Source organism: Adelges cooleyi, unplaced genomic scaffold, assembly GCF_023614345.1.
Source record: "Adelges cooleyi isolate 19-005CV unplaced genomic scaffold, UGA_ACOO_1.1 ACOO_flye_CR_arks_rails_tigmint_CR_PRNA_30, whole genome shotgun sequence".
Classification (NCBI taxonomy): domain Eukaryota; kingdom Metazoa; phylum Arthropoda; class Insecta; order Hemiptera; family Adelgidae; genus Adelges; species Adelges cooleyi.
The window spans coordinates 5,395,728-5,420,127 of NW_026095971.1; the positions used below are offsets into that span (position 1 = coordinate 5,395,728).

General features: G+C 30.4%; 1 protein-coding gene across 4 annotated transcripts in view; it reads left to right on the top strand.

Moving 5' to 3' along the window:
- Positions 1 to 24,400, top strand: part of LOC126837892 (uncharacterized) — a 153,754-nt gene that overhangs the window by 46,590 nt on the left and 82,764 nt on the right. For 3 of the 4 annotated variants that reach the window (XM_050571863.1, XM_050571867.1, XM_050571864.1), the window contains one exon: positions 19,950 to 19,995. The exons of the other annotated variant lie outside the window; for it this stretch is intronic. The gene's annotated coding sequence lies outside the window, so the exon portion shown is untranslated. The remainder of the gene's footprint in view (positions 1 to 19,949; positions 19,996 to 24,400) is intronic. 4 annotated transcript variants of the gene reach the window in all.

Sequence of the window (24,400 nt, forward strand, 5' to 3'; positions counted from 1 at the left end):
TTTGAATAAAAAGAAAAGCGTGGTCCCTATTCAAAAAAGTCCAAATTCATTGAGTTAAATATTAAGAAATGTATGTGTCACACACTAGTAATAAACCAAATTTAAATTACAAAAAAACTTACAATATAAAACATTATCTGATAAATTTATGAGGGACTTTGTTGAATAGGGCCCACGCTTTTCTTTTTAGTCAAAAATTAATTTTCGGTTGTTTTCAAAGTAATTGACATTTTAAATAAAATATGCTACTATTGATTGGTAAATTGTTTTTGTAATAAAATTATTTTTTACTTTTTAGTTCCGTTAAAGGTCCTATAAAATAATTGCTGAATAGATTACTAAATTAATTTTGGAAGATTTGGAAAAAAATGAAATTTTAGGGAAATGACCTCAACGTTTGACCCTGTGTAAGGCGACCTGGATGTCCGAGTCCCAATATGATTACAGGATATTGTATTGTCATCTAAGATGAGTGTCTGTGCCAAGTTTCAGCCCTATACGACATCGGAAAGTGGGTTAAATTAATTATGCAAGATTTGAAAAATACCCGTACAAACGTACGTACGTACGCGTTAGCGAGCTAAAGAAGAGCATATAAAAATATAAACTCTTCGTCTGTGATTGTCATCGTCGAAGTCGTCTCGAACCCGCAGTTTTATGTCATTTCATCTTAGCGAAAATTTGTAACTGATTTACGAGTCCCTATAGCGAAATTTATAAGGCCATTTTCCTTTATTGTATGCTTTAACATGAACATAGAACGAACTGCGTATGCTATTTAAAGTTTCGTTTTAACTTCCCTACTATCTCTTGACCGTAAACTACGTCCTTCTGAGCTCTCTTATTAGTTGAGATTTTACATCATAGTAATAAACTTAGTCTTAAAATATTCTTTGTGGTCGTTTTTATCATATGATGCGTCTAGCTACATAAAAACAATGCTTTATCAAGATAATATTCTTAATATAACCGTTTACAATGACTTATGCGTTATTCATCTAGTTAAATCGACACACTATTATGCATTATTTAATGTACGCATTACTACTGTAACAACTGTGAATAAGTGTATAAGTCAATTTCAGTGATTTTACAGGGGATTAAAAAAAAATTAAAAATTTAGGATCATTTCTTACGAAAAATACCCATTTTTTGTATAAAAAATTTCTAAAAATCAGTATTTATTAATTATTAATAACCTTTTAGGTTCACTCAAGGGCCAGTAAGTTAAGGAAAAAAATACACCAAACCACATGTCAATTAAATTAATATTCATTGAGCTACATTGCAAGACGTGCGAAATATTTTTGAGAAAAACGCGTTTAAAGTAGCCAATTTTCAAAGTTTTCGGCACGCGCGGTTGGTAGATCACTTCCCGGATTTGAACATTTTTTTTTGCACTATTTTGCCAAATTTTATCATTTTTTTCGACAAATAATGTGCTTCTAGAGTCAAAATATCATATCTTTTCAATAATGCTGCCACTTATTATCAAAATATCAAAACAACAAGTATATTTGGCCAATAGACTGAAACGTAAAGGATTTACTCGCGCGGTCGTATAATATAACTCCGCTGGTGTAGCTCATGGTGTAGAGTGCGCTTATATAGGTACACTATAGGTATATTTAGACTTTAAATTTCAATTTGAAAATTTAAGAGAACATTCTACGGACGATATACTAATTTTCTAAGCAATAAAAAAAATGTAAAAACATTTTTTTTCACACGACACTCCCTCTTAAACTACACTTAAAAAAATTCAGATACCTTCTCTAGCCGTCGCATTTAGAAGCTAAATAACGCTATTCGTGGTTGTTGAACTATCGTTCTGGATATATTCTATAAGAATATATAAAAACTATACAAGTATGTATAAATTGTGTTGACGAATTTAGGCATGCAAATTGTAAACGGGACAATTCTTCGTACATAAGTAAAATACCTATATAAATATACAAAACGGCCAAAACTTTAAGGTTTAGAATCGCCTTACAATTTAATGTAAATGGATAAACGTAGACTTTTCGGATTTAACTAATAAATATACGATGTAGAACCATAAGGTCATTGAATACATAGTATTTTATCGACAACTTCGGCCGCAGACCCTGTAAAATCGCTGAGATTGTGTAAAGCGGTATTGCGCGGCAACTATTGGGCATCAAGCCATCCTACTACTAGGTACTCCCACCAATAGGTATATATATTTTTTCACCGTTTTTCTTTTTATAAGTAGACTTATATTGGTATCGTTTATCTTGTGAAAAGTAAGTAATGCAATTCATGTCTGTACCGTACCCGTCGGTTCCGCGAGTTATTAAAACAAAGGATTTACCGAGGGCAAAAAAACTTAATTAAAAGCGTCTTCAACCTTTAAAAAAAACGGCCGCCCATGCCAGTGTAAACTAGGTAATTACCTGCCCTCACACTTTTTACCAATAGACTGTCTCCGTCAAATGAAAGTAGAGCGATTAATTAATTTTTTAGACCTTTCCACAGAGGATATTTGACATGATCGACACCGGCCACTTTTTTCGTTCACTCTATTTTCCGCTTGTCTAACCTTTCTGATAAATTATGGACGTAACTTTGTCTTTGTTCGACATTTATCAAAATCAAAAAAGTACACATAGATCAATTGAAAAGCTTCGAAATACTTACTATAATCGTTAATTTTCCATAACCAACATTAAATATTTCCCAATACTAGTTAAAATTGATAATACAAAAATATCCCTCTTTTACAACGGACAAATGTTGTCTAAATAATGTGATATACTGACAAAACAAAATGATTTCAAAATACATTTTTACGTTTCCTGTACTTTTCTAAATATTTATACACGATAAACCATTAAATAAAATGTATATTAATACTGGCCATAGTTTTTTAAGCAAAAATTATTACTAAACATTACTATTGGTTTATCGATAATATTACTTTTTGCGATTTCTAGAATAATTGTTTTGGTTATATGCCGAGATCATACACCAAATCCATCAATATTGTGCGTCTACTGTCGTCGACCACCGGATGGTCAAATTATTAATTTACGGTTGTACATAAAAATGTTTTAAGAAAAAGTAGTGGAACGATTTGCGACATGGGTCCTATAATATGTCCCAAAGTTTACGATAAACGACTACGGTTAAATGAAGTGTTTGTATATATAATAAAAAGTAAGAACTATAAACGGTTTTTAAAAGTTATGGTCTAGGCTTGAAAACTTTCTTTCTTACTTATTTATTTTTTTATCCATAATAGTAAATAGGAATTTTCGGATTTATATTTTGGGTGCTCTTTGTAACATTTCAAGATGTAGCGGTGAGTAAGTGCGGTTGGCAGAATGTCGGGTACGTGCTGAAATCTCGGTCTACTCTCATAACGAACGGTTTTTCTGCTCGTTCAAGAGAAAAATTCTCTGACAAAAACTTAAAATAAATTGGAACCCCTAAACTTCTATACTACTAATCATAGTTCAGTTTTGTAGATTTCGTTAAATTTTGGATTTTATCGAAACGGCGTAAAAGACCAATAGGTAATGTACAATTTTATTTAATTATCATTAATTATATTTTTAGTAACAATTATTTATCAAATATACATTAATTACAAGTAATAAATGCGGTAGAAGCGATTTGAATAGTATTATAATTTATAATATAATATTGTGTGTACAAATATTTTACGAAAAATAATTTTTTGTTTAGGAAAGCAATCATTTTGCATCCATTGCTATTACAAAAAGAAAGTGTGATTAGCTTTTCAATGATGTTCATTGTTACTTAATATAAATTACATTTTATTATTAAATTATTTTATAACACTTAATAATTATCACTCATAAGAGCTGAAAATCAAATTAAGTTTTGACAATCTTACACCTGTTTTTAAAATCAAAAAACTTGATAAACTATTATTGTGTATTGTATATATTGCTTATTTTATATTTTTAATGTAATATAGTTGAGAAGGTCGAATTCTTAATAACACAATTATTAGCATAAACAATAAGTCATCTAAGACTATATAGGTGATTTTTAAAAATCCATAAGGTCTCGAAAAAAAATGACCACAAACACTATATTACAACAGAATAAATCGCTGAACTTCTGGTAGTTGAGTATATCAGAAGTTTTAAATTTCTATTTATGCAATTTACACAATTGCATAAAATTATTTCCAATTTTTGTATTTATGGAGGTTACGGTTATGCCTCAGCTGTTATTACTAATTGTAAATGCTGGGTTTTAAACAGGTATAATTATAATAATAATAGTTCTGAAGAAAAGACATTGATATGTAATTTCTTACTTACATAGCTAAAATGTAAGAAAAATTATTAAATTTTAAAAATGATTTAATGAGTTTTTGATTTTGTGTTTCGGTTTGGGTTTATTATAATAAAACAAGCCTGTATAATGGGAAAGGTTAGTGCCTAAAAAAAAGTAAAATAAACACCCAAGCACTGTTTACAAAAAAATTAACATATTAATGAAAATCTGTCAGATTCTGACGAGCTCTTGCTTATTTTAATGACTTTACAATCAGTTTATGCCCTGATTGTATTTTTAAAATAACAAAAAATTTAAGCATTTCATAAAAATAAATATAACTATTTGAAATGAACCTTTTGGCCACATAACATAGCATTTTTCTATTATTTTATTGTATTTGAGCGTAAAAATATGGGTTTACAAAAACGGAAGCAACTAACAATACTATAACAAAATGGCGTTTCAATAAAAATGTGTAGGTACGATCAAAATTTGTATAAAATCAATATTAAAAAAATTAAAACATTATAAATTTTCTTATTGAGTTTTGACTTAACAAATAATTTTTCAACAAATCATTTTTAGTTGAATACAAATCGATAGATTGTATATAATTTTAGTATTAATACAACTTTTATATTGCTAGAATAAGGTTTTTATGAAATTTGAATTTGTGTGGTCCTTACCCTGATTGCAAAGTTGAACATTTATTTACAATAGCATATCATACATTTTTTCGTCATGTTCAATAAGACTTAAAGCTAAACTCCACATGTTTTCATGTTTTAATGATTTTTATCCAATTTTCATAAATTCGTGTTTTAACGAGCTTTGGGAAAATAATAAATATGGATATTACTGAAGAAACTACTTCTATGGAGATGCTAAAATCCAATTTCTGTTTTTATTTCAAATAGACCAGTTTATAAAAATGTAAAAAAGCGTATTATGAGTACCTTTTTAGTAAACCTTCTTAAGTCATATTTTATCATATTTTAACCGTATTTTCACTATCCCTTTATTTAAAAAAAAACATGCGTGTATAAGCTCGTTGCCAGAACACATTATATTACACGATTGTAATAACGTATTAATCGCAATAACGCGTAACATAAATGTAGAGGACATGTTAGTCATAAAGATCAGCAATAAATTTAAATCAAAACCGTGTTCTGCACACATTCACCTTGATAACCGTCAATTTTTTTCATCATGAAGCTCCTATAAAAAATCCTTTTTTATCATCATCGCAGCCGGGTTGGAACTCTTGAAAAATTTAGCTTTCGTCATTTTTATTATTATTGAAATTACAATTTGTAATAAATATCAAATTCGGCGTATACTTTAATACGTAATACCTTATTAGAATAAACGGATTCATTTCTGACCATAAGTGAAACGGTACGTTTTGATAAAAATAATTTACATTCGCTTAAGATCTAATAAAAACAATTCAAGAATAAACCCTTAAGACTCTAGTTTTAAAGACAATACACTGAAAATATTAAATTAAGTTACAGTACCTCTACTGGGATTCTCTCGTTGCCGGTAAGGCCACAAAACTCTATAGTGACAAATTTGCTAAGTACCTTACTTCGTAGCTAAATACAGTTGAATAACGGAATAGTGTAAGAATCCAGCACAGTATGATATAAGAACTTAGTTGTTTATCGTCTAAAGATTGGCATCGAAGCATTTTTAAAAAATTGTATTTCAATCAGTCTTTAATTTGAATGATTTAAGATAATTTAAGTGCGATCTTTGTTTTTTTTCCATAACTCTATTGATAGGCTATAGTTATATTTATTTAACACGTAGCGTAGTCGAAATCTATTTTTTTCGCTGTATGAATACCCTGAAGAAACTCAATTATTTCATCTATTCATCCATTATGAGATTATATATTTTAACAACTAAATTATACACCGCTTACGAAGAATCTTTACACTTTTAAATTGTTCTCTTTTTAACGGATTTTTCTTATTTTATGTTTCCATCTTTTTTTAATTGTGTTTCTGACATATTTCTGCGTCTTTAACAAACATTCGTGCTCTGAATTGTTAAAATACCCCGCCGCTATCAATTTTCGTTTCTTCGATTTACATATTTTAGTATCGGTAACTTATTCTATCCAACTCGAGTTTTAAAAGCTTCTGAGCGTAAGACTTGAATGCAAATTTTTAATAATCTTCAATGAGGTTAGATAGATTGCCGAACCAGATGTTCAACGATGACATTGTTTTGTATATTTAAGCGTTCTTTCCCTTTTCCCCACAGTTTCCCATTTCCCCTCAGTAGTTCATGCCCAGTGTAGCTTTATATTTTGATTTCCAACTTTGGTATCATACACTGTTTATCGTTTACTGAAAAAAATGTATAATAAATTATGTATTTATAAAAAAATTTAATAAATCAAATATTGTTCATACTTATTGCATTAAATGAAATAAAATAAAATATGGGATACTTTGAAAAGGAAAATTAATTTTTTATTTTTACAACCTTAAACAATTTATGATAACGCTAACAAATTATTTTTTGTAAGTCAATCACTAATAATCATAAAATGTAGGAAAACCGGTACTTTCAAGATTTCTAAAATATAACAAACGCATTTCACAAGGTAAATTTTACAATATATATTTTAACTATTTTTAATTTAAAAAAATTAGTTCTAATATTTATTTGCAGTGTTAGTGATTACATTATACTAGTCTAACACGCGCAATTTTGAATCTTCTTTATTAATTGGTGTTTTGTATTTTAAACCCAACTTTTTTTATGTATAATACTTTTACGTTTGTTGACTTGAGATCTTTGACTGATTTTAAGAAGGAGAAGGACCTTTTTCAAGTTCCAACCCTTTTAAACACCGACTAAACACGACGATTAATGGACTATATTTGATATAATGGACATATATGAATAAAGCAATAATGGAAACCCATAAAACATCATTCCATAGGTGTTCGAGATATTGTATGTTAGGCAATTTTTGTTTAGGTTTATTTAAATCTTGAAAGTTAAAACTATTTTTTTTTCAAAATTTCATTCTTGTTTTTTTAGTATTCAACATTTAAGTAATTTATAATTATTTATATAAATTTTGCAAATGAATTAAGTACTCAAAACTTTTTAAGATTTTGTATAACCTAAAATAAATTTGTTTCGGGCTAGAACTTACATATTTTCAATTATATTTTTAATAATTTGTCGGCTATAACAGTAAATATAACTATTGAAATATATTGTAAACAATCAAAGCTGTGATATGACATTGTATTTTATAACAATTTATAATAGCTACAAACGTATCCTTAAATAAACCAAAAATGTTTTCCGTGTTATTGGGATTATTTAAATTTAATTCCATGGGTTAGGTACTCTAAATGCACATATTTTGTTTCGACTAAAAACATTTCATAAAATATATGATTTCGAATAAATAATATTCAAGTATAGCTCAAATTTACATTTTTAGAGAACGTAGAGCCAAGTAGCATACAAACTGTAAAAACTCAAATAAAAATAATTATGTAAATATACTCCAACGAAATCAGGGCGGGATAGGTTTCCTCCTTTAATATCTGACGAAGATTTCTTTTTGCTTGGATTATTATTTTGAATGAAAAAAAAAATTTTACTAGAATTACTCAACATTATTTTATTATCTAGTTAATATTGTAAATATTTTATAATGTAAAATTTTAAAATCACAGATAAAGGTTTATTATAGATCATATGATATAACATAGAACTATTTACCGATACACGTTAGTCGTCACAGCTAAACAATAAATAAATAGCCGACGAAAATTAGTTATGGCGCGTCGCCACTCCAAAAATTAATATTTTTAGTCACATCAGACCGGCTGTCAGCAGTAGTAGTGGTGAAGACTTTCCCCACATCTCTATCCACCCACCTCCTTAACAATCCTGCCAAGTACCATCAACGTGTTTTAATGGTCCCTTAAGGTCTCGAAAATGTTGTACATTTTTTGCTTGTCAGTGGTTCCCCAACTTATATGACTCGTGGTGCCCAAGTTGTTACTAAGGTTTTCTCAAGAAGCTTTTCTCTAAGTCAAAATATGAATAATCGTGAAGAACAGATAAAAATAAATAAAACCAAAAAATAAATGTATTTTTAGACCAGATATTATTCCGTGGCGGCGGCCTTGTAAAATGCGCTCAATTTGGAAACCGCTGTTGTAACTAATAATGTATTCAACCAATCTAAATTTCTATAGATATTTATACATTTTCTATACACATCTACATAACTTTCCCACTATACTAAGACCTCATATTTCTTATAATTTTGGACAGCCGTTCGCTCACAATACTGCCGTGCTAAGAAGAAATGTCCTAACAAACAATAATGCGATTTTGAGATTTTTGGCTCTCTAGGAAGTTTTTGGGGTGTATTATTTTTTTATCCAACTTGGAACGTCCTACGTGCATTACAAGGCTCTCTGGAGTTTATGAAAGGTTTGTCCTATTTACATTTTTATAGATTGAACTAAAAGTAAGTTATATCTGACCGTGTTAAGCAAAATTCAGATAGGACATTTTTAATAAGAATAGTTGGTCAATAAAAGAGTAAAATCTTTACGGATTAATTGGTATTGCTCTGTTTCTTGTATATAAACACAGTCGTGAGCGCTACGCATTTTTCACTTCGCTCAGCGTCAATACCGAGTGCTGGATTGTCTGACTATATTGCTTAGTTTATTAATTGCTGAATTGCCTTACAAATAAGAGTATAAAAAAAAATACGTAGACGTAGTGATATTGCATATACGAAACGCCGTCTTTTTGACACCACTATTTATCGAAACGCAATAAATGTCGGGTTGTGTTATTAGGTACATAATATATTCACATACAACTTTGCCTTTACTTGAATATATACAGACTGTTTCACAAAGATATGGCAAATTAAATTACTTTTGTTCTAGTGAATATTTTTAAGAATTTAAAAAAAATGAATTTATACTAACTTGCGCTATAAACACCACATTTTTTATTGTTCTTTACTATTTTACTTTTTTAAATTATTTTTCGTTCCATTTTTTTTTTCAAGATAACTATTTTATTAAGAATCATTTTTAAAAAAGAATTGGTGGAAAAATGTATATTTTTGTCTAATGGTTAAAAAGTTATATTCATTTGAAAGTGATGAAAATTTTACTCCGCGTTTAATGTAGCGGCCATTTAGTCATGTTTTTAAAAAACAATTATTCATTTTCACATTTTTTCATGATATATTTGTACTGATTATCTCGACTTTTACAACATAAAGTATTATCAATATAAGACTAAAAAATTAAGTAATTTGATCACGAACGTATTTTGTAGGGAGTTTCGACACTTTGAAATTCAGCCAGTGTAAGTGCTTATATTTTTGTCAGTACTATTAATAATACGCGTACAGCAGACTGTCGAGTCTTATCCAATGATGATTTTCTGTTTTTGTGTGTTATAATTTTTTTATACTTAACAAAATTCTTAATTATTTAATATAATCATAATAAACCAATCTTTTACTTATTTAAATGTTGTTACTATATATAACAGACATTTTTCGAGTTATCTTCTTCTTATCATCTACCGAACTTCTTTGAACAATTTGAATTGTAACTTTAGTAGGAAAACTCGATTTGTTGACCGGTCGAGTATTCGACACTTTATAAAAACTATAGAATAATTTTAGTAGTGTAGTTGATATAGAAAGAAATAAGTTAATTAAGACAAAATATGTTAGACAAAATTGAAGGTAGAAACTAAAATAGAGTATAAATGTAAGGATTACGGCAAGACGTGAAGTTGTAAATAATACAAGCAGTTATTACTTAGTATCATTTAGTGTTTAGGGAATGTTGTATCATGCCTGTTTCATCTACTCACGTTATAAGCATGTATAACTCAATACATTTAAATACATTAACAAATTATGTGTTCATCGATCTAGTGATTAGATCAACCACGATACGGTTGTCATGCACAATACATACAATTACTGATTAATGGGTTACAATTACGAAGCGAATTACTACTTTCTGACTGTTTCGGAAGTGTAGTACATAATGTTTACGGAAAATTGATTGCGTCCAAGTAAGTAGAAAGTAAAATGATGGATTTAGGGGTATAACTTTGAGCTTTTGTTTTCTTTCTTATTTCAAAAAAAAAATTGTTTTTTTTTTTGGAACACTCCGTTTAAAGCGTACCCTTCTATTCATAAATAATTGTTTGTAAGTACAAACTTTATTTACATATTGTTTCAAATAAGTTCTTTCACTAATTTTACACACGTGTGATTAGGTTAAATTATTCTGTATGTACTTTTATTCTTATTTATTTATTTAAGTTTAAACGGGCCAAGCCTAATTACATAAAAAGAATAAAATACAATCTTTCGTGGTTCGTAAACAAATAGTATGATACAATAAGAATACAATAAGTGTGATACAATATAATGAGAATTATTAACTAGAACTGTTAAGTATAAAATTACAATAAGTTTTAAACGAGTGAAAGTTGGGTGAGATGAACATATCAATTTTTAATTCATTTATGGTTTTCATTATTCTGTTGCTTGGGGTATTACTTGCATAATTATTTACTTTTATGTTTAGATAAAATGTATTTTTAAACCAAGTACTTCGAGTAGGAAAGTGGAAAGAAAAACGACTTAAAAATTCAGGACAATCAGTAATGCCGACAAAAAGCTTATTTGAAAAATATAAATCTAAACGAAAACGACATTGTCCATTGTTCCGAGGTTGAGAAGAGACAAAAGTTGAGAGTAAGAAGAATGAGGTTCCCTGGGTATTGAACATTTAAATGAAAGGAAGCGCAAGAATTTTTGTTGAACTTTTTCTAATTTGCATTTAAGACCTAAGTGGTAAGGAGACCATATTACTGATCCATATTCACAAATAGAACGTATCAAAGAGCAATATAAGGATTTTTAGGCATGTTTATCAGTAAAGTCGGCACAATTTCGATTGATAAAGCCTAATATTTTATTTGATCTGTTAATAATGTTATTAATGTGACAGTCAAATTTAAGTTTAGGGTCAAAAAGAATACCAAGGTCCTTAAGAGGCTTCAAAGTCCGATGTAGTATTTCACCATTGATATAATAAATACAATTTGGAACCACTCGAGCCCTGGAAAAAGTCATTAACTGGCATTTATTATATGTATATACAATCATATTATATTCATTTATATGTGTAATTATAACTAATCCAAAAAGTAATACGTAATAAGCTAGTATATCACGAATAAGCTAATATATTATGAAAAATGAACTGTCCCTAAGGTTTGTGATTTTTGGAAAAAATAACATTTAATTTTACTTTTATTTAATAAGTTTCAAGAAGATTAAACAAAATAATATCACGTACATCTTAACAATAAAATCAATGATTTTGTCGAGAAACAATAAAATATATTTCTACCTTATAGAATGGTCTAAAATAATCTGATGAGAGTTGATGCTGTTTAGAATTTGAGACAGCTATTACAGTTAAAATGTGTGTAGATTCACAGTACCGACTAAAGTTCCTTTTTATTATATTATGTAGTAACGATTTCTACAATAATATAATTTCATTAAGTAAAATAATATGTACATACAATTATTACAAAATAATATATTACTTAACAAAGTTATTGAGGACCTGCAGGTTTAATCAAAAATATTTAGGTACATCGAATTACTACATATTGGGATTATCATATTATACCAGGTTTATCAATTTGAATTTTGAAAGAGAATTAATTAGATTTAAATAATATGCTACATAAATAATAATTATTAATGACAATACTACAAGAACAATAATGAATAAACGAAAATACCTATTTAGTTGGTATGTTTGTCAAATAATGAGATGACAGTCAAATATTACAGAAAGGGTATAGCTTTACAAGAACGTAAATAACAGTCATCATGATATAATGGATGCCAAGAGCGGCCAATGGGCGTATGTGTATTGTAGTATATTTGAAGAACTGCCAGCTCCATGTCAGAGTCATATATTATAATGATGATGATAACATAAATAACAGTCAATATATTTAAAGTATTGGGTTCACGGAAAATAACATTAAAAATCAGACAATTGTAGAACCGTAAAACTTATCATGCTCTTAAAAAAATTCTAAAAATGCATTATTTTTCCTGTAATAAATGGTGGTCAAATATTTCGATGTACATAAAGTTTCAAATTCAACAATCGATAAGGTAAGTAAATTTATTAATTTAAATTTTATACAACTTTTTTTATTTTGCATAAATATTAATTTAAATTGTATACAATTTCAGTACATCATGTTAATAATGTAATTTAATAAAATATCTAGCTTAAATGTATATATCGAGGCGTCTTATGAAAAGTAGTACCGTTCAAGTTCTTACGAAGACTAGCACCGTTCGTGACTTGGTGCCATTGGTGCCAACGGTCCTAGTTTTCGTAAGGACATCGCCAACGGTGCTACTTTTTGTAAGACGCGTCGACATAATGTTGACACATATTTTATTATTATGTATATCAAATTAAGTATTACATTTTGTCGTTGTACAATGTATTTGTGTAAGACAACAAAATCTATTTATAAACTACTTACGAGTAATATTATAGTCTTAAAACGTTAACACCTAGCGCCTATGCAACTAGGTAATTTTTAACGGTACATTTTACGTCGATGACATAGAATATAGTATCTCCATACTTTAATGCTTATATAGTGACTCTTATCTGTCTATTATTCTCGAAAAGTACACACGAATGGCACAATGCATTTAGATTAACCACAAATACGTCGTATACTTATATACAACCCATTAGACTTTTTAATACTATAACTACCAAGAAAACGTGTTTACATAAATGTTAAACTATAAATAACTTAACAGCCGTGTAGAAGTAAGTTCTACTTAGTAAGATGTTCTGCGTAAAAATATTACACACAAGCGCAAGTTTTTAAGATTAATCGGGAACCATCGAACCTTTTCTCAAAGGTCGACTTACAAGTTTTCACATTACTCCTCGCCGAGTAATATTTCATTTTTTATCCTCTTCGGCCTCATATCACTTCCCTTATTTTCTTCTACCGGTCGTTTGATATTCTGTCAACAGTAAAGATCAAAATTATCTCTTTTCAGAAATGCGTGTATAAGTAGAAATGTATGTATAAGTACTTTATATAAAATATACTTTAATATTTATACATGAAAATAAATCGTAGCTTGTACGCCGATGATGATGTTTTCACGATAACTGAGAAAAGTGAAAAATTTCTTTGGGCTAATGCTCACAAAATTATCAGTGAAATATTTAAGCTGCAAAGAGGGTAATTTAACGTTAAAGTATAAACTACCGCTCGGCACATTATTAACGTTACGATACTGCACACCTAAACAGTAAATCCATTTATCCATATAGTTTTGCAAAATAAAAGTCAAAATCAAATGTATTATAATATGTAATATATTAACGCAGATCGCATTAACTTTTGGTTATTTTGTTTTTTAATAGTAATATTATAACCAGTCATTTGATTGATTGAACAGTTTATAATGATTGTTTTAGCTTGCTTACGTTTAGTGATAAAAATAAAACGACTACTCATAATCTCTAAATTATTGCTAATGATACAGGGTTCGCATTGTAGACTAATAGATTCATTTAGTCTATGTTTTAAATACAATATGTTTAAGCCACCTGTACTAAATGTAGTTTCTGACAAAAACAAAATAACAATAAATCAGAATGAACTGTATACATATATATATATACATCTAAACTTATAAACTTTAATTAAAATACTCTACATATAAAATATATTATTGATTTTTCCATTCGATTAACTCTGTATTATAATCGATTTGGTGTTTTCAAACAAAAAAGGGCAAAACGCAATCAAACTTCTTTGCCGAATCGCTCGTAAAGTTGTATTTTTTTAACGATGCTAGCAAACAATAATATTGTTTATATATTTTCCGACGTTTTAAATTGACTTTCATTTTTAACTACACAAACTCAATCCTTTCTTATTTTCTGACCATCTGCCTTTTATATTCGGTTTTTGGATTGTATTTCATTATAAACTATGCGGTTTTTTTATTAAGGTTATGAACTAATGTTTCCCTCAGAACAATTTATCACCAAATATTTTATTTTAAACTTTTAAATATTTCTACTCTCGTAAATACGAACTGCTTTTTACCTAGTTAACGCTGTGTATGTATTCCATTATATCTATGAGAAACTAATTTTATTAATAATAGCTCATTCTATTTTTTTCAACGAGCAATGTAAGCTTTCTTAACAGAAAATATACTCTGTTAACTCTAAAACCACAAAAATAATGAAAGTTTCTCCCGAATTCTCAGAACCGTTAGAAGGCAATCTTCTAATTTCCGTGTTCAGACCCGCTTGTATAGGGTTTGAACTTTATTGTTACTTTATGACCTAGACGTTAAGAAGCTTGCAGGACGCCTAAGACCGTTTCGGAAACCCATTAGGTGCTGCTATTATTTTGTGCAGTTAGGAAATATAATATAAATTATTATTATTTCACTGAAAATTTAACGTCCAATATGGCAGTGTAGTTTACTGAATGCTTTTGCTAAACATTTATACAAAATATGTACTTTTAGTAATATATATTAAGTGTAGAGTTAGGTACCTAATGTATAAATACTCTTAATAAAATACACTTAAAAACCTAAATTCGAGTTTAAAATAATTTTTAATTGGATGTTCGGGTATTTTTTTTGTAGTTCAAAATAATTAAGAGTTTTACTAGAATACTTTCTCATTGAAGGATTTCAAACAATCTTTTTTATACATTTTAATGTAATCTATTAATTTATGTCATTAGGTTAGACATTTTTTAGAATTGTAATGTTTAACTGTAGTGTAACTTTATTATTATAGTAATTCAAATTTGAAATAATTTAGTTCACGTGTAATAAATTAAGGAAATATATATTCACTCAATGTAAAAATTAGAATATGCTTATACAAAAAAAAAAAATAATAATACGAGATGTAGGTATTTAATTAAATTAATCTAAAAAGTATACTTCCAGTTTCAATCTGTCCAATATTTATTAATGTACTCAAGAACGATAATTTTACAGAAAACAAGTACATGTTTTAGAGCTTTAATTTGAAACACTAAATTCATAGTTTAATAAATCAGTAAGCTAAACATGTGTTCCACAAGTTTTCCACTAAGATACGTAATTTGGTTGACGGTAATAATAACATTTACCATATTTATGCAAATTCATTCTAACCAATATTACAGTTCTGAGTAATTTATAAGTAATAAACATATATTTTTTATTGTTTTCATAACAACCAATTTTATTTATTCTACTGATCATAAACTCTTATCTTCATTCTTTAATTCCGACATTCTCTAAGTTTTCATTTAGTAGTAAAATTGGCGTTAACATTTTAAAACAACTAAGCATGTTCAACAGTTTTTATATTATACGATCGATTTAACATTGTTGCTTATTTTTTTCTTGGCATATTATATAGAAGTGTATAAAAGTGGTACCATTGCAAATTTCATAGAAATTACAATTAATTAAAAGTTTTTAACTTTTGATTAGTTATACTGTAATTTTAGCTTAAGCCTTCAATACGAAGCTAAGAATGTATTGGTTATACAATATTGTTTTATTTTTTTATCTGCATAATCACAATAGTTTTTTTTTTCTTTGGACCGATTTACTCGAGTAATACGTTTATAGATCCAAAATCGTATGCTTTTGCTAGTTTGGTGGGAAAAGCGTAAACAAATTTGCCGGTTTTTCAACTTTTACTTTGGACTTTCCATGACTTTGCGAAAACCGGCCGGATCAAGCCAAAATGTTTATAAAAAATGTATTAGGCATGAACCTTTTCAAAAACTTTAATAACCCAAAATTCGATAACCCTTCCCTCCTGTACTTTACTGTGATCTTACTATCATTAGATTCTCACCGAAGGATTTGAATATGATTAAACCACCTTGAAGAACTATGCTTATTTTTTACTGTGCTGATTTGTACTGTACTGGTTTAGACTTACTTCGTTTTTTTAACTTTTATACTGTCGAATTAAATGATTGATTTTTTATAATAATATGTGAACCAATAACAGAGATAACTTATAGGAAATTTTGTTGTTTTTTATACAAACAAAAATAACTAATTTTGATGCAGGTACTATAAAAGTTTAACTTAAATGTTAACTGTATTAGTTTTAAAACTATAGTTCGTAAAGGCCAAGAGCCTAGGACTAACTAATGTTCTGCCTTAGGCCCTTGGATATGTGTTTTCTAAATCGTTAATCACCGGACGGCTATAGGTATATAATAATTACAAGCTCCATTCATCTACCGACGCCTATGTGAAATTTGAGACCATTGAGGCATCCCGAACAGCAACAACAACAGCCCGAAATGTTTTGTACTGCAACTTTCAGTTTTATTCTTACAACAACAAAACGTATTATATTTTCCTTTCATTCTGCATTGTTAACTAGTTCATATTACTTTTCTTTATTACTTTATTGTTGTTTACTCATTTTTACAAGATGATCGAACGGTTATTGATCGTCGTGCCGGGCTGACCGATGATGTATCGCCGGGAGCCGATGAAATGATAATTGGAAACTGGCTCTAGACAGTTCCCTGTTCGGTTCGGTGTCGACGGCCCGTGTCTCGGTAACAGAGAAAGCCAAAGCTTGCCGGCTACTTTTTGCCGAGTTGTCGTTTGACGTTCAGAACTCCATACGGGTACGCTATAAGTCCTAGGAAGACTTGGTGAAGTTAATTACATCAAGAATCCCGGAAAACGAATTTAAGGATGTTCCATCGTGGCAAATGGTCGAGGCCGTTTTCGAAGAACCACAATTACCAATTTGTGTGAAGGCTCTCGCAATTCGGCGACCAACTGTGGAAACGAGCCGGAAGAACCGTTAGCCAGCGATGTCGAGCATTCGGTAGTTGTTTATGTCGGTGTTGTTATAATAACAACATCGGGATAACATTGGACTGAGACAGCGAATCAGTTGCATCGCGACTCCGGCAGTTGACTATCGAAAACTTTACTAGTCAATACCGGATGCGACCGCATTCACCGTCTCTTCCTTGTGCTTAGTGTTCCTTCTTTTCTGTTATAGCCTCGAGAAGTGCGAAACGTACACTGCCACGATGGTGAAGTTCAATCCTTTCCTACTTAATATTTTTTACATGGATTTGTCTTATGGCTGGGGGTCATTCTGAAAATTTGCGACATGTTAAGTGCCACAGTGCTGACGTCATTACCATTACGTCATTAAGTGTTTTTTCTCTCTTTACTTATATAATTACTATGTATTTTTACTATGTTATAGGGTTACTCAACCCGATTTCTAATTTAATAAATAAATAAATAAGTATATATATAAGATTAGAGATAATAGGTATGAATTATGGATGGTCATTCTGAAAATAAAGTTAAGAGTATCCACACTTCATGCAGATACATCAAGTTGCAGAATATATAAGGATATAACAATATATATATAAGGATAGTCAAATTAATTTGTTAGGTAGGCACGTACTAACTAGCAAACTACGGAAATTGATTTATGAGAATTTTTGAATATTGATAAATGTTGCCTGTACATCGATTAAGGCCAGATATTATAAAACTACTAAAAAACGTTTGGCCAGAACATATAATTAAGACTATACTATCATCATATATTGCAAGGAGATTATAGATCGGAGTAATCATATAATTATATGTTAGGACATATCCATGTATTGATGTATCTGCATGAAGAAGTGTGGATACTCTTAACTTTTATTTATTTTTCCCAAATTCCTGATAATTTAATCTATGTAAAAATTGTACATACAAAAATTTTAAAAAATGTGCATTGAAGGGTTAAATATATTGAGATCGTTAATGTCTTATTAGCTCAATGTTGTATAATTAATGATATTATAAAAAAAAATATTAGCCCTTCATTAATCCGGCTATTTATTAGGGGATGAAATATCGAAAAAATGTTTTATTAAAAAAAAGGTTTTTTCGTGTCAAATAAGTCTTTTTTTGTTTTACTATAATAAACTGAAATTACGAATATTGAAAAAATATAGAAACTGAATACATTTTAAGACATTTTAGTGTAAAGTAATTACAATCACTTTCTGGGCACTAGTCGTCGACCATTATATGGATCGTTCATTGAAAAAGTGGTTACGTTAAAATGTTAAATTTACATATTTTTACTTAATGAGTCACATTTAGACATATCTTTCATTAATTAAAAATTCAACACCATGGAGATAATTCACTTTTACCCATCTGTACTGTTTTTTTTATTATGTAAATGTTGCGATTCAAAAATTATAATGAAAAATGAAATCACTTTTAACATCTAATTAACATCTAATCGTAAAATTAAATCTGATATGTTATACAATTTCAAGTGTCATGAGTCAAGATGTTTTTTCTATAATATATTTACGAATAAAACGTCAAACACTTAAAAAAAATACTGAAATCATATTTAATTGTTTTTTCTTTAATTTTTCTGAAAATGTTTATTTGTTTAATATTGGACTTGCTCGTTACTTGCAGTTAAATATGTAACTCCGGAATTTATGTTTGAAAACCAAACGTAAAAGACAATTAATATAATCATTAAAAAATGTCTTCCGATTATCTGACAGGATACTTATAGCAATAAGTATTAAACTATAATTGGCAGTACAGAAGAAGGCATTGAGGGTTAATAATTTGAAAAGGCGTTGGCAGTGTTAGTGATGATATTATTATTGTATTGTTAGTCCGCGAAACGGCAAAGAGGAACACGTGGCTGCGAGGGTGACAAGTACTGCTGCGGAAACGGTGATGAACGTTACACGAGTGTTGTTAGAGCCCAGTGGTTGTACTCGGCAGAGTCATATCGTGATTGTCTTTGGACGACATCGTTATTGAAATGTCATACGTCATAAGCTTTAAGCCCGTTTAACCACCCTGTGTCGTCGAGTCACGACCACGTTGATAACGGTCGTTGGTCTGTCATCGAAATCAGATGTGGCCTTTAGCCGTTCAAGTGTCAACACTATAAGCCGCGTGACCTATAATTATGAGCTCCAATAAGCCCACATGGTTAACATTAGACGGCATAAAATCATTTTCCAAGCGTTTGAATATTTTATCCAGGCTTAGCGTTTTCCCGTATCCCAACAAAAACACTTCGTTAAAAAGTAAAAACGAAAAACATTTGAAGTAGATAGGTTGATCTGGAGGAATGGTTGACCAAAACATTTTCCACAGACGGTATATTTCGATTGTTTGTTCCTTTTCTTGCTATAATTTATGGTAAACTTCGCTGTAATAATTCAAATGAATAATTTATTTCTTCCTCGATTTTTAGTTTTTTAAAAAATGTGTCTATTTTTTTTAAATCGCGTAAAATGGAATATTAATATTCATCTACTCAATAAAATTGTCTTTATTACATTCAAAAGAGAAACTGAATTAGCGTTCACTCAATTTGTTTACAATTAATCTATTCGGCATGTTATTTACATGTTATTATTCAAAATATATTACCATTAAATATCTAAAATTAAAAATGTGATTTTGTTTTCAGAAGCAACGCAGTTTTCAACCCCTTTATCAATTTCTACGTTACAAAGGTAAGGTTAAATATTACTTTTACAAATTTAACGGACTATACTTATTTGGAAAATTGAGCATAGTGAAATTGAATGATGAAAAAACTACGTGAATATCGATACAAAGACAAATTTACTAAAAATGATGGCTTAGAGTACTTTTGACAGATCAAATTACATTGATAATCTACTCCGTAGGTTAGTCATGGGGCTTTGCGCTCAATCGTCTCTGCAAATAAAACAGAACTTACTTTCTACAATGTATTCTAACACTTATTCGTTACGAAGTAGGTTTTACAACAACCGCCGTCTACCGTATCTTTTCACCCGTCGATTATTATTTTCTGTCGAAGTATCTTATTTCCGGTCCACTGTGTTTCGACGATGATGACAGAAGCGGTTAAATAATCAGTTTATAAGAACATCACATTAATGTTTGATGTCCTTCATCTCGCATTACCTACGTGACTACGTCAATGACGAAATAATAAGAAGCTAAAGCACCTCACTTTACATTTTGGGAAACTAACAAACATTTTATCATACACAACTAAAATTAAAATGTAATAAATAATTAGCATATTTGAGAGCTACATGTGCTATAGTGTTTTCGGTATATAATAACAAAAAAATATAAAACTAAGAAAATACAAATAACAAATTTGAAGGGGTCCGTGCAAAAACGAGACAACTCCAATTTTGGCGAAAATGGGTTTTTGGCCGTTTCCAATTAAGAAAAATTTGACGAGTATATCTGTGTAAGAACGAGACAAATCCGACCACCGGTATAGGAAATATAATGGAACTGGAGCTGTCTGGTTTTTTTTTCCATTGAAAAATCAGATAGCTCCAGAGTTATCTGGTTTTTGCGCCGAATGTCGTCTACACTGTAGTCGACACATGTTTTTTGTACTATCAATATTCAAAAATAATATTAATAATTTTTTGATAAAAATAAAATTGAAATAATAAATACAAGTTCGGGTCAAAAAACAAGATAGCTCCAACAATTTTGAGTTAATTTTAGCTCACATCTCAAATCAAAAACCTTAATCAAATCACGTACTACGTCATCTTTTTCATCATGGTCTAATATATATTAATTGATATTAACATTAGTTTTACCTTAAACTCAATATTTTTAAAATAGTTTTTTTTGTTTCTTGAAAAGTTTAAAAAAATGGAGTTGTCTCGTTTTTGCACGGACCCCTTCAATTACTCCTAGGTCTATTTCGTCCATATCTGCTATCGGATGCGGTGTCGTCATTATGATAACTTCTATTCTTATAATCATTATTATTATCGCGCTGGTGAAAATGTTTACCTACACCGTTACCATTAAATTTACTGCCATTATTTCTATAATTATTAAAATTTCTTCTAAAATTACCATTACTTTTAAACGGTCTATTATTCATGTTAGCTTTAAGTTCCTCAAGCTCTTCTCTTAAACGTCTTACTTTATCACTAATATCGTTATCTTTGCTAACTTTAAGTACCTCAATCTCTCTCCTCAATAATTCTAGTTCGCTTCCATTATTATTAATTGCTGCCATGTCCGCCTCATATGACCTAATATTTGATATTACCTTATCAACCGTAGAGTTGTCCATTGCATATATCCTCCAATATAAATCCTTAGGTAACCCCTTCATTATTATCTTACTTATCTCTCTCTGACTCATTTTCTCATCCACTCGTTTACACTCTCCCAGTACTTTCAAAATGTAACCCTGTAGTGTTTCCTCCGGCCGTTTCTTTCTCCTATTTAAATTTTCTCTTAAAAGCGCTCGTTGTTCCTCGGAATCATAGTATTCCGTGAACACCTTTTTTAAAATAGACCAAGTTAAGTATTAGTTTCACCCTCTATCTTCTCAAACAAAATCTTCGCTTCCTCTCTAAGGTACAGCGGAAACATAACTACTTTTTGCCCGTCAGTCCAGGTATTTGCTGCCGAAATTCGTTCGTAATCTTTCAAATACCCAATAATATCTTCGGTCATTCGACCGGAAAAGCATTGCGGAGTAATACTCATAACTAATTTTTAATTGAATAAAAAAAAATAACGTATTTTAAGTTAAATAAAATATACTTTAAAATTCCAGAGCAATTTGTACCGTAAAATAAAACACCTTAACACAAACCGAGAGCGAATAAAATAAACCAGTGCAGTTATTCCTACCCCCTATCTCCTACCTTCCATCTCCTACCCCTATCTCCTACTCCCTGTAACGGTTTTGTAACGCTTTGGTAAAAAACGCATTTTTGGTAACGCTTTTGTAAAGAACGCTTTTGTAGGTTATGTGCCAGAGCAAAGACATGAAAATGTCAAAAACCGGAAGGTCCAGTAAAGTGCAGTATAGCATAAATCAGTCATATCCAAACAGTGTAAACACTGATCACAGATTTGTTATTTTTGACTTTGTTTCAATACCATTTTTGATACAATGTGTTTTAATTATGTCTGTGTATTGATCAGAAATTGTGCCCAGGGCGGTACTTTAAATGGCCGGAATTGGAAAAATTTTAATCATTCATTTAAAATTTGATAATTCACTATCAACGTAGTTTGTTGGAAATATCTGGCCGTGTGGAAATAGTTTGGTTGTTTTAGTGATTTCTCGACTTAGGTTGACAACGAGATGTCTTTGCATTTGAAATAGACAGCCCGAAGTGTTCATAACAAATTATTTGTGTGTTTCGCAGTTCTCTATACAGTGACATATTGTCTTTCCTTTGTTATCCTATCGTTTCTTATCCTTTGTTTTTTTTTTATGATATATTATCTGATAAAATGACCGAACAGCAATTAGTCGTCGTTGCACAAGTGAAGGAAGACAAGCCGATCGAAGTCGACGACATGATAATTGAAACTTGGCTTTTTGAAATTTGCGAGGCATCCACCCAGTTTGCAGACGGCGACTTTGAACCGGCGGTTCATTCAAACTGGATAGACCAAGCGGAGAAATTCGAGACGGCACGGCTACTTTTCAATGAGCTGCCATTTGGCGACGACAACTCGATCCGGGGACGCCACAAGTCCTGGGAAGACTTGATGGAGTTAATTGCTTTGGGGGTCCCGGGAAGCGATGTCATGGTCATTCCCGAAGGTCCAGCCGAGGATAGCCAAGAAAATGCAATTTGTGTGGAAGCTCCGGCGCCACTGTGGAAACGTGTCTCGGGAAGCGATGTCATGGCCGTTCCCGAAGGTCCAGCCGAGGAAAGCCAAGAAAATGCAATTTATGTGGAAGCTCCGGCGCCACTGTGGAAACGTGTCCCGGTAAGCGATGTCATGGCCGTTCCCGAAGGTCCAGCCGAGGAAAGCCAAGAAAATGCAATTTGTGTGGAAGCTCCGGCGCCACGGTGGAAACGAGTCAGGAGAGCAGTTAGCCGGCGAGTGAGAGCTTTTGGTAGAGCTTTGTGCTGGTGTCGTTGAATAGATAACAAAGGGACGACAACGATCACGGTTCCGATTAATTGTATTTAACTATTTAATATTGTTTAAAATGTATGTAACAAATTGTTCTTCTTTATCATGTTATTAATATTACTTGTTTCTGTTGCTAGCCGCCGGCTGTGCATGGAACTGTGATCCGGTCGTCAAAGCTCTGTTGCCACGTTGGGTCAAACTTAAGATGTTTTGATGACGCATCGTGACCTCCCCCCCCCCCTTATATTTTGTAAGCACGTTCTTGATCTGTAATAAATTATTATACTATTGTTGTTATACGGACATTGTTGTTTTGTTGTTAAGTCATTCGTGGCAATTGCCTGTTAAAAGCCCTGGTTCAACACCAATCATATTAAATTTAGTTAATAGAATAGCTGTAACGTCTTAAAAGTATAATGTAACAACTAAAAGCTTGCCAAACCTTAAATCACGGGCTACACAGCTTATTAAAATGCGCACTGTAACAATATAGCTGGGTTTTTAACAGTAACCAGTGGCGCCGAACAACGAAAAGAAGTGTTCATAGTATTTCATAACGTGTTGGGCAATTGGTCGTTGGACAATTAAACTTTCAAAGTTTGTTCGTCGTCACTTTCAGAAATAGAACAAAAGGAATAAACAACATTTACCTATCCCAAATAAAACTTTATCGTATTAACCTAAATTCAACATTTTAAAATTAAGCCAAACTGGTTCCTTACCTCTTGACATCTTTGAACTCTTTTCAAAATATTTTGTTGACCCTTTCTTAACCCTTTCATACCACGGGCCCACGTCTATATTTATGACAAAATTATTTAAGATACTCATTCAAGTCATAAATATATACATAGATTGATTTGATGTATTCGTTATATATATACAAAAAGTAACTATTAAACACATACGTTGAATGAATTGGCTGTTCTAGGAAAATTATCCTAACTCCTAAGTAGGTACTTAAGTAATTCAAATAGTATTTTCTACCATTTTCTA